The sequence below is a fragment of the Gavialis gangeticus genome, unplaced genomic scaffold (assembly GCF_001723915.1).
Source record: "Gavialis gangeticus isolate Ggan-Ray unplaced genomic scaffold, GavGan_comp1, whole genome shotgun sequence".
In the NCBI taxonomy this organism is placed as follows: domain Eukaryota; kingdom Metazoa; phylum Chordata; order Crocodylia; family Gavialidae; genus Gavialis; species Gavialis gangeticus.
The window spans coordinates 51832940-51844094 of NW_017729034.1; the positions used below are offsets into that span (position 1 = coordinate 51832940).

At 46.7% G+C, this 11155-nt stretch overlaps 1 long non-coding RNA gene across 1 annotated transcript in view; it reads left to right on the top strand.

The window, feature by feature from the left end:
* The first annotated feature begins 589 nt into the window (after positions 1–589).
* LOC109304833 overlaps positions 590–11155 on the top strand; it is a 61010-nt gene continuing 50444 nt past the window's right edge. Inside the window, exons 1-2 of the long non-coding RNA XR_002099478.1 lie at positions 590–934; positions 5819–5918. This is a non-coding gene — a long non-coding RNA (uncharacterized LOC109304833). The remainder of the gene's footprint in view (positions 935–5818; positions 5919–11155) is intronic.

Sequence of the window (11155 nt, forward strand, 5' to 3'; positions counted from 1 at the left end):
AGGGAAGGAGATTTAGCTATCATTTCATCCTTGAGGTTTAAAAAGTGACATTTGTCTCTTTCATTTCGTGTGCAAAGTATGGCTTTTTGAAGCTCCCCACAATGTGGTTAGCAGCTTCTGCTATACTTTGGGTTGCTTCATTAGGAGAATTGTACTTTTCAGCTGGGATGACTAAAGTTACAGAATTATTATATAAATTCAGTAACTATGATTCAATGGCTAGTTTAAATATAGAAATGGAGAAAAGGAATTCATAAGCAAGTTTATTTTCCATAACAGTTATTAACTAGTTATCACTCTTCAAGCCAGTGTTAATTTCCATTTGCCTTGTACAGTGGTCATTTTAGACCGGCATTTACTTCCACCACATGCCAGACAGACCTGGTGTTATCTCACTGTTTGGTCATGTGAATTGTTGCCAAGGGCAATGCAAACTCCCAAAACTGAGGTGATCAAAATCTTGATATATCTTTAAAATAAAGAAATGAACCCCCCATCATGCCTAGCTGCCTCCCTTGTGACTCTTGTTGATTGTACAACAGTCTGGGTCTTTGCTAGGCAATACAGAGGCCAGAGGTGTATGGAAGCTGTGGACTGAGTTTGCCTAACCAAGAGGGATTGGTAGCAGAATAACATTTTGCATACTTGTATCCTTTCCTGCAGTGATATTAACTTCACCTTCACCCATTTTTGCTAGTATTAAAGTTTGGTTGCTGGAACTAGCGACCCACTTTTATCTATCCGCAGGGGCTGTCTGTTGGCCTTTCAGCCCCGGTGATCATTATTTATACTATGTATGGCTGGGCATGGCATTTGGAGCACCCTGCTCCCACGTGCTTAGTCTGAAGTCCTGCTCCTGTAACTTGTCTGGCAGGACTGCATCCATGTGGATCCAGGAAATGAAAGATGAAACAGTGACATAGCAAGGAGGAAGGTAAGGACAACAGCATTATGATCACTCAGAGAATAGGGTGATTGTTTTACTAGTTGCTGTTTGTTTTTTGTTTTTTAATTACGTGTTGAAGCTCTGAGGTCTGATTCTTTTCTGCATTCCTCCAGTTATATCCCGAGGATCCTACACATGTTTGTACTATGTTGTAGTCATGGCTAGGATTATCCATGGCTCCAAATATTCAAAACCAATCATGAGACTGTATGTCTTTTTAAATAACAAATGCTGGGTTCTTTCATTTGTCCTCTGGTTCCTAAGTCTGTAGGGTGGACTCAGGTCTAATTTTCAAGATTTTTTTTTCACAACCATGAATGCTAGAAATGTGTTGAGAAATAAAACGAGAACCCTAAGAAAGAATCACGAGATCTGGCAAGGCTAGGTTCGTTACCTTGAGGTAAAACTGCAGGAACGTTCACAGACAACCTCTTCCTGTAACAGCATGAATGTGCAGCAATGCTTTGCAGTTTGATAGCTCTGCATATTCCATACAGATTTATTCATTCAATCCCAGAGCACAACTTGGAGTCACTGAACCTGCTGCACTGAGAAATTGGGGCATCGTGAGGTGAGGAGGGGCTGTGTTTTCAAAGGTCCAAATAAGCATTTTGAACTGCCCAACAGCCTAACACAGCACAAGTCATGCCAGGCAGTGGCTCCCTCAAACACACCCTGCTGTTCTGACCAGGAGCAGTGTAGCCATGTCAGAAGTACTAATTTGCCCACCCAGATGTGGCTCAACTGCTCCAGGCCCTGGAATGGCGCTCACTTGCTTGTCTGTCATGGCAGCCTTGTGGTCCAGACCTTGTGGCTACTGTAACTCATGAGTAAATCTGGGAATGGGATGGCAGAAATCTAATTCCCATGAATGGGAGAAAATCTCTTACTATGAGAGACTTAAATATCCAATCTCTTCAGTTTATTGAAAACTTAGGCAGCACTTCTCCTCCAACTGTCCATGACACACACTGTATTTGGTGCTGGAGCATTTATCAGTTAGAGCAGGAGATCTTGAGCCCTGGTTCCTTGGTTGTATTCCTAGCTCTGCTCTTCTGATTTTAAAATGAGCAATACACAATATTGACACAGCACACGCTACCGAACGAAGCTAGGTGACTGATATCTCAACAAGTAGTTATCAGTGGAGAATTGCCACTGAATGGGGATGTTTCTAATGGGTTCCATAAGAGTTGGTACCAGTCCCAAGGCTGTTCAGTGACCTGGAAGTAAATATCTGATACAAGGGGTGATAGAGGGAACTATAATGAGGAGAACAAAGGAGTCATGCAGAATGATCCAGCACGTTTGGTGAGTCGGGCTTATCCAACTGAGGAAAGCAGGCCATGACTATAGAATGGGGTGCTATATCCTGGAAAGTGTAACAGGGGGCCAGAGGCTCCCGCTACTTTAAGGGGATGCTGCAGCATGCTAAGCTTGCTGGGTGGGATCAGAAGCTGAGCAAAGGCTAGCTGGAGGGAAGCAAGCAGGCCAGTATCGGCTGGTATAGGAGCTACTGGGGAGGGGGGAGAGATTATCCCCTTGAGGCAGCAGCTGGGCAAAGGCCAGCTGCTAGAAGAGCAGCTAAAATGCAGGCATAGGCAGCCCAGAACTGCAAGCAACTGGGCTAATCCGCAGCAAGGAGAAGCAGGCTGGTCATCAGGCCCAGAGTGAAAACCCCTGTGGGTGGCTGGACAGCTGCCCAACAGGAAGAGGTGAGGCTTTCGAGGCACACAAGATCAGTGCCTGAGACCAGGTGGTCAATCTGACCCTGCAGGCAGCAGGTAGAGGAGCTCCCAAGAGAGAAGACCTGCAGGAGGCAGCCTGGCAGGCACCCAAGCCCATGCTCCCCCAAGACAGCCCGAATGAGAGGGCTCCAAAAGAGGCATGGCTTGTGGGAACATTGAGCCAGAGCAGGGAAAGCTTTTAGTTCATAATGCAGCTTGCTTAGGTTTAGATTGTGTTTATGTTTGGATTAAGGGAGGACCAGGTTGTGGCTCTGAGGAAGGTCTGGAGGCCACTGTTAGGGAACCTAGCTTGGGGTCAGAGACCCAGAGGGCTGTGGGCTGGTGCACACCAAGGCTGGAAGAGCCCAGGCCAATGGAGGCAGCCTAGCCTGATGTCAAGGACCAAAGGGGCTGAGGCTGGTGCAAACTGAGACTGGGAGAGCCAAGGCTGGTGGGAGCAGCCTGGTCTGGGGTCAGGGACCCAGAGGGCTGCAGGCTGGGACAGAGGCACTGTAGCCATATAGAGCCGGAGAGCAGGAGGCTAAGGCCACAGCAAGAAGGCTGAAGCCAGAGCAGGCTTAAGCCAAGGGGAGCTAAGGAGAGGGGCTGAAGCCTTGGACAGGTTGAAGCCAGATTGGGGCCAGGGGCCCAGGAAGAAGAGAGCCTTGTTAGGATCAGGGGCTTGGCAAGCTGGAAGAACTAGATAATTAACACATGGGGCCACCAGGGTCAGTGGACAATCTAAAGTACCATCTGTGAGGCATGGGCATAGCTGTAGGTTCAGAAGAAAGCCACAAAGAGCTCTTAGGCCAGCTGGGGCCTGGCGGGAGGGTCCTGACTTAAGGCTTGAAGGGTAGGACTGGGGTCAATTGCGCACATGAGGGGCCCACTGGCCAAAAACAAGCTAGGGCTCACTCTGGGACCTCAGGGAAGTCTCTCTTTTTACAGTACAAATAATTCCATCCACGCATGACAGGAAGAAGAAAGAGAGGGTACCCTGGGGGGCCAGAGTGGGCAGAAGCTGCACAGACACCAGGGAGCATCATGGCTGCCCCTGGGGCCCAGTCCTGCTGTAGAAAGCCATGGCTCTGAAAAGGATTTTGGGTTTACCCTGGATGAGCATCGCTCACAGAGTTTCCTCTATGGGGTGCTTGCTCAGGATTGCTGGGGCCGTGTCTTGTTTCTGAGAATACCTCTTGAAGCCAGCCCAAACTTGACTTTATGAGCAGATGGGGAGCTCAGGCCCCTTCCGCAGTCCTGGCCATAGCCTTTTAGTCTCTCACCTTCCCCTGCTCTCCTTGGCCCTGACTCTGTGAGTGAGCATCAAGTTCAGTTCCTGAAAGAGAATCCTCCTTTTGGGATGACCCAGTGCAACCTACAGTTGCAAGCAGCATAGCAGAAAGTCTCTTCAGTAAAGGCATTTATTGGAGCAAAGGCCACCCAGCCAGAGGTTCACTGTCCCTTCCACAGGGGTTAAAGCAATCCTTCCATCCTACAGAGTTATGAGCACTCGCAGATATCCTCCTCTAGTTTCAGTCTGCTGACTTTTCTGGCCAGTCTGCTTGTTCCCAGTCTGCTTGTTCCCAGCCTGCTCTCCCACTGTCATGCGTATCTCCTCTGGACTCTTCTTGGGCATCTCACCTCTGTTGATAGGTCAATGAAGCCATTCAAGGCTTTGTATATGCTAAACATCTGTCTCATCTCCTGCAGGCAGCCAGCCCAGGCACTTATCTTTCATTCTCTATGCACATGCTAATGAGCAGGGATCTGGGTTTTCCAGTTCCCATGGAAAATGGAAAAAACAGTGGAGTTCACCATTTACTCAAGAAAAAAACAGATTTTCCATTTTAATGGAGATTTTGCACTTTTTCAAAGAGCTGTCTGCAGGCCAGCAGAGTTCTAGCCTGCAAGGGACTTGGGGGAGTGGGAGGAGGGTGGTCAGACAGGGGGCACCGTGTATGTATATGCACATGGCCACCAGGCAGCCTGGAGAGCAGCTGTCACAGGTAAGTTGGTGGGGGGCGGGATGGGAGGGATTGAGGCCTCCATAGAGAGGGAGGGAGTTGGGCAGGGCTGGGGCTGGGAATGCTGCTCAGCCGAGCAGTGCATGGGGCTTGGGGCCCAGGCACTGCTGCAGGGGGACAGGGGCCTTTGGACCCAGGTCCCTGGCCCCATAGCCCTGGCGGCTGGGGGCCCCCTCTGGCAGGTCTGTGAGGGGTGAAGGGCACTGGCAGGGCCAGGGGAGGAGGGGGCTGTGTGTGGGAGGGTGGGGAGTGAGGGGCACCAGCAGGGCTGGGGGGCTGTGGCTGGGGAGTGAGGGGCCTGGACCTGTGTTCTGTGGGCTAAGGAGGCAGGGGGAGCTCTGATTTTCCATGATAAAAAACCCAAAATCAAATACCAAAATTTATAGGTATTTAGAATTTATTTTATTTTAGTGTTTGAGGCACTGGTAGGCTTCCAAATTGCTTTAAAATTGTAAATGTATCAATAAAACATTGTGTTCAGCTGATGTATACATATACATATATAGTGGTCTTTCATTTTAATCATGGATTTTGGGGTTTTTGTCAGATAATTTGTAACTTTTTTTATTAGGATTTTTTTTTTTACCATGATCCCTGCTAATGAGGTAAGCTGAATCACATAATATGATTCATAATAATATGAATACAGTCAATATAGAAATATCACAGTAAAACATAGTCCACCACAGCATTCAAGTGTGATGCTCTGGCAGAAAAGGCCAATGTGGTCCTTGGCTGTGCAAAGGTGGGAGAAGGCAGGGGCAACGTGTAGGGGGTGCATGTGCACCCCCTGCAAAAAGGTGCCGCCAACATTGTGAGGTGGTTGCTGACCTGCGGGTGGTCGCCGACCCCTGGTCAGTGCTTGCCATCCCCCTCCCTGCTGTTGATCGTGCTGGTGGTATCTGTGGGAGCTCTCCTCTCACCGCTGGTGCTGTGCTCCCGCTGCCACCGCTGCTGTGCTTCTGCCACTGCCAGCACAGTTGTGCCCCACCACAGCCACTGGGGGCATTTGCCGTTCATGGGAGAAGGGAATAAAAGTGAGGAGGTGAGTTTGCATCTCTGTGCGGTGTTAGTGAAACATACTGGGACACTGCATACAGTTCTGGTATCTATATTTTCAGAAGAATGCTGAGAAACTGTGAGAGGTGCAGAAAAGAGCCACAAAATAATGAAGGGCTGGAAAGAATGCTCGACAGTGGGAGACTTAAATTGCTCAATCTGGTGAGTTTAAATTTTCAAAAAGATTAAGAGGTGGCTTGATTACAGAATAGAAATACTTTAAGGGGAAGGGGGCAGAGAATGACTAGGCATTAAGAGACTGCTTTAACTCAGCAGAGAGTCATGGTAAGAACCAATGGCTGGAAGCTGAAACCAGAGAAATTCAAAATAAGGAATTTGGCACAGTTTTTCAACAGTGAGAGGACTGACCCTGGGAACAAATTACCATGGGGAATGGTTGGTTTGCTTATTGATATCTTCAAATCTAGACTGGATGTCTTGCTGGAAGATATATTTTAGCCAAAGACAAGTTACAGGGCTCAGTACAGGACTATCAGGGTGAAAGTTAATGGCCTCTGCTATACAGGAGGTCAGGCTAGGTGACTTAATTGTCCTTTCTGGCCTTAAACATGAACTGGCTCACTGTGTGAGCTTGGGTATGCCACTGTGTACCTTGGCTTCTCCTTCTATAAGTGGGTATCATAAGTTTCCACAGGGACTAGTTTTTAAACAGGTTGTATAATGTGCATTGAGATCTTTGGACAGAAGCTGCTCTATAAGGAGAATTTAGTATTATCATGCTAGTCCTTGCCCCTTGCTCTCTGTCATAAAAACACAGGCAAGAAAAGCAATTGGCTTCCCTATATATAGTCACTTTTGTCCCTTCAGTTTTGTTGTTTCCAACTGTTTATTTATTATGAGACTCTCCAGCAGTCAGAATTGCTGGTCTCTTTGCTCTGTTCCCCCTAGAGTTTTTCAGCGGGCCTGATAATATCTTTCATTATACTATATAGTGAGAATCCTTTTGCAGATCAATGTTTACCACCTCAGGCAGCACATTTTCAATAAAATCAGTGACAGCAGCTCTCGCCTGGACCTTATTAATCTTTCTGTTTGCTACGCCCCTGGTTCTCTAACAGCTGAAGGTATCTTTCGTGACTTCAAGTAAAGCTTTATTAAAAAGTGTTTGGGTCCTTCAGAATTGTCATTGGCTCTGTTCTTTCATTTTGCCCGTCTTTCCGTTTTCTCAGCTTGCCTTTCAATTTTTTTCTCATGGCTTTCCTGCTGAGAGTCATAGTGTCTGCATTTAGGTGACAGCCCAAACTTTGCTGTTTTCTGACACACCAAGGAATCTAGCAGTGCCCAAAAATGACCTATTTGTGGTCACTGTCCAGCTGCAATTCCTGTATACCAGAGAGGGCTGTGGGGTAAAGAAATTGTTGTGGTCATTTTAATTTTCACTGCAGGGAATTTAGCTACTTCTTACCTTCTTCTGGGAGAACCAGGATAACTTTGTTTCTGTTTAATACTGTCACCTTTCAGTAGGACATGAAGAATGAGTGTGGTCATTGCATTTCGCAATGGACAGTTTCCCATATAACAAAAACATCCCCCCCTTTCCATCAGTAACAGCAGTATATATATCCTTCTTGGCAATCTCAGGGAAGATGCTAAAAGTTGATGGCTCCACTCACTCCTCAGTTTCCCCCAAAGACTCTTTATATTGGGCTTTAAGCACCCAGAGGTGTTCCTATTCTCTAGATAGACAGAGATGTCAATGGCCAGTGTCTTTCAACCTAGCATCTTTTAATGAGCAGAAGAACTTACCTGCATGAAGGATGTTTTTTTTAAATTATTACATGGAGATCATTAAAAAAAAAAGATTGCTTCCCCGTGCCCTTCTTGAGTCATTCTCCCCAGCCCTCATGCTCTTTCATTGTCCTCTGAAAGGCTTTACACTGAAAGATTTCTAGTCTTTCCAAAGTGCAATGTGATGTGTCATTATAGGTGTATGTAATGGAGGATGCTTTAAAGAGACAGCATTGCAGAATCAGAGCAGACACATGGCTGACTTTGTAATGCATTAGATCTGACACAATGTGGAACAAGGCACTAGCATCAGATTCATGCCTGTCTCCTCAGAATATGGTAGTATTTTCTCTTCCTGCCAAATGATCATTTTGCTGTAATCATCACGTGATAATCCCAGAACCTGATGGAGCTATAGTAGCTTCTTGTGCACCTGTAATAAATGTGAAAATCACAGTCTTTCGTGGGTGAGACATTGAATTTCCTCTATGAATGTGCCTCAGCTTTGCTCTTCTTGCTAGGTATTCAAGAGTCTTTTTCTTTAATTTATTTTTCCTTAGAGGTAAAGTGGTTTCTCAATGGACAAGGTGGTTATAAAATCCTGACAGGAAACACAGCAATGTTTTCAGGAAGAATGATTGCTAACCATAAGGAAGAGCTCAGTCCCAGCTCATGGGTAGAGTTTGCAGTGTCAGAGTTGCATTGGTCTCCAAGACCCTTGGCCACTAGATGGCAATGCGGCACTCTTAAACATGGGACCCCTTTCTCCTGTAAAATACTCTTTTTTTTCTGTATTTATCTCCACCAAACTGATGATTCCACCCACCACCCTGTCAGGAGAACAGAACAAAATCATTTCATAGAACATTACAGCTGTGGTGCTTTTTCTTTTTCTTTTTTTTTCTACTCTTTTTTTTTTTTTATTTTTTTGCATTTCTTTGTCCCGCAGCAGGGTGCAGAGGTTTGGAAACCTTTCTTAATCACTCTGCCTCTAAAAACAGAGAAAACACTGCCTCTTGGGAGCAATTAACTGTGAGAAAAGCTTTTCTCAAACAATTGCCAGGAAATATTGTCTTGACCGATATTCCTGATGTAACACTGTCATTCTCGGCACTGTTATTCTAAGGCATTTATTTGACTGCAAAAAAGCAGCAGGGTACAGAGCTGTAATGTGCAATCTGCAGTTTACCTCCTACCTTACCTTTTTATATCCGTTTGCTTTCAGGTCCCCCGTTCCCCCCCCACCAAATAGCTAGGTGGTTCTCAAGAATTATCAGCAACTGTATTAGTGAATCAGGCAAGGATTAAGCCTATGCTTGAATTTAAGGTTGTGCCTCCACTCTTCAGATCCCTAGTGGAAACTTTATGGCCAGGAGGTCCAAATAGATAGTCATCGTGGTCCTTTATTGCTGTAAAGCTAGCAATCCCAGAATATACGAGTCTGGAGCTGGTGCAGCCTGCCCTCACCTGGGAGTTGGGGCCTGATCCTGCAGGCCCTTCTCCACCTGGAGAACTATCTAGCTATTGACTTAAAAGGGTGTAAGCGATTGCAGTGAGGCAGTAAGTTACCACTAATAAGAGCCAGGTTAAGCAACAGCTAGAAACTACTGACACACATGTGCATGTACATCCACACACACAAAACAGTATTTGTTTTCATTGCAAGACACAAATTTTGTCTCTCTCTGCGAGTATTGCTTAAAGTCATGGAGGTATAAGAAATAAGCCACGCTCTCTGGGACAGGGTGTTAACTGAAGCACCTTTTGGAAGACAGACAGCAGTGTAATCCTTTCATTCAACCCTGTCTGCAGCTGCTTTTTATAAACTTGGCATAAATATGTACTCAGTGAGGCCAGGCCTGCGTATCTGGAAAATATTTTCCACAATCTAAAAAAACAGAAGGTTGGAAAAAGAGCCCAGAAATTGTGCATAACATGGAATGGCCTTGCTTGTGGTTTTTTTCCATGATTTCCTCAGCTCATTTTTCTGCTGCCAATTTTAGAAGCCCATAAGTCATACTTGTTAAGCTTTCTCAGTTAAAATGTAACTCTCAGAACAAAAGTGGTTATGATATGTTGCAGCCAAATAATTGTTGCAGAGCCTCTGACTTGAGAAAAGCTACCTTGCCTTGGCCAACTTGCCTATCTGTAAGTCCTCCCAGCCCAGGGCACAGAGTGCCAGTGGGCACATTAGCAACCCCAAGCCCAGTCATGCAGCCTTTGCAGATGAAGTGCCATTGTTGACTTCAGTGAGAGCTCCTTCTCAGATCTGCTAGTATAGCCAAAGCCTCAGTGTGTGCAGTGGTGCATGCTGTCATTTTAGGAGTGCAGCCCCGTCTCTCAAAAATGCCTCAAGCAGAAAGAGAAGCAGTGGAGGGGATGCCAGGAGGCTGAATAGGACCCAAGGCTCTTAGAAGCAGCTGTAAGTAGGCACTGTTGCCTGCAGGCTGAAGTAGCATGGGAGTGAGAGGAAGATGAGTTACCAAGAGGAAAAGTTGAATTTGCCGGAGGGTTTGAATAAAGGGCATCTTTCCTGAGATGCAGTTTCAAACACTGAATCACTGTGGAAGCATTTGAAAGCCAGAAGCAAGATTTTGGTCAGTTTGCCCCTCATTTATAGGGCGAGTCTGCCTACCCTGCTCCCCGAATGGACTTGTCTCAAAGCTTCCATGGCCCAATCTCTTTTCTCTCTGGGAGCAACTCCCCAGGAGGTGTCAGAGATGGAGTTACTCTAAATTTACCCTTGGGTAACTGAGAGCAGAACTTGGCTCCCTGTCTGTCATTGCCGCCAAGAGTCAGGAGGCAGCCAGTATTGTCCTGAGGTTAGCGCGTGGCTCTGGGGCGGACTGTCCCAGTCAGCATTCCTGAACTCTGGCACCTGCTTTCTCAGGCGTTTTTTTTTTCTTGGAAAGGAAATGCTGGGCTCTAGCCACCAGGGGCCACTGCGTTGTGCAGGGAAAAAGCTGCCAACTGTCCACTTTCCAGAACCATCTCTGCTTCAGCAGATCCCTTTGCTGCGGGGGGCCAAGCAAAAGCTGGGAGGGGAGCAGGGAGTCGCCGGATGCCTCCTGGCCAGCGCAACTTTGCACCCCAGTGCTACCCTGCTGTCTGAGTTGTGCCCCGTGGCACTTTTTTCCCATAAATGTTGGCAGCTACAGACTTGAATCTGCTTTGGCTTTTCCTGGCATCCGTCACGAGCAACCCAGGCAGTGAAGCCACTCCAGTATAAAACAAATTTGAGGGCTCCCCGAGTGTCCCTTGTTCTTTCCGAGAGAAGCATCATTTTGAAACCTGCGTGGTCTTGCTGGACAGGGGGGGAGGGAACAAGCCAAATGGAAATCAGCTGGATTATCAGAATATTTTCTGATGGAAACAGCAGTTTCAAAAGCTAGCTCCCCTGACTGCCCTTTCTTAGTGCCATGACGTCCCAGGTGGCAACGGTGACTAAGGCAACCTTGGCTGGGCAGGCCGCTCACCCACCATGCTAAGGCTGGCAGGCAGCTGGAGATGCTTGCGGAGACAGGGTTTTCTTATGACACATTCACCCTCCTTGTGTACATATATGGAAAGGTCAGGTGTTTGGCACCCAGATAGTCTGTCCTGACTCAATGAGGTAGCAAAATTACCTGGCAAAAAAAAAAAAAAAATGG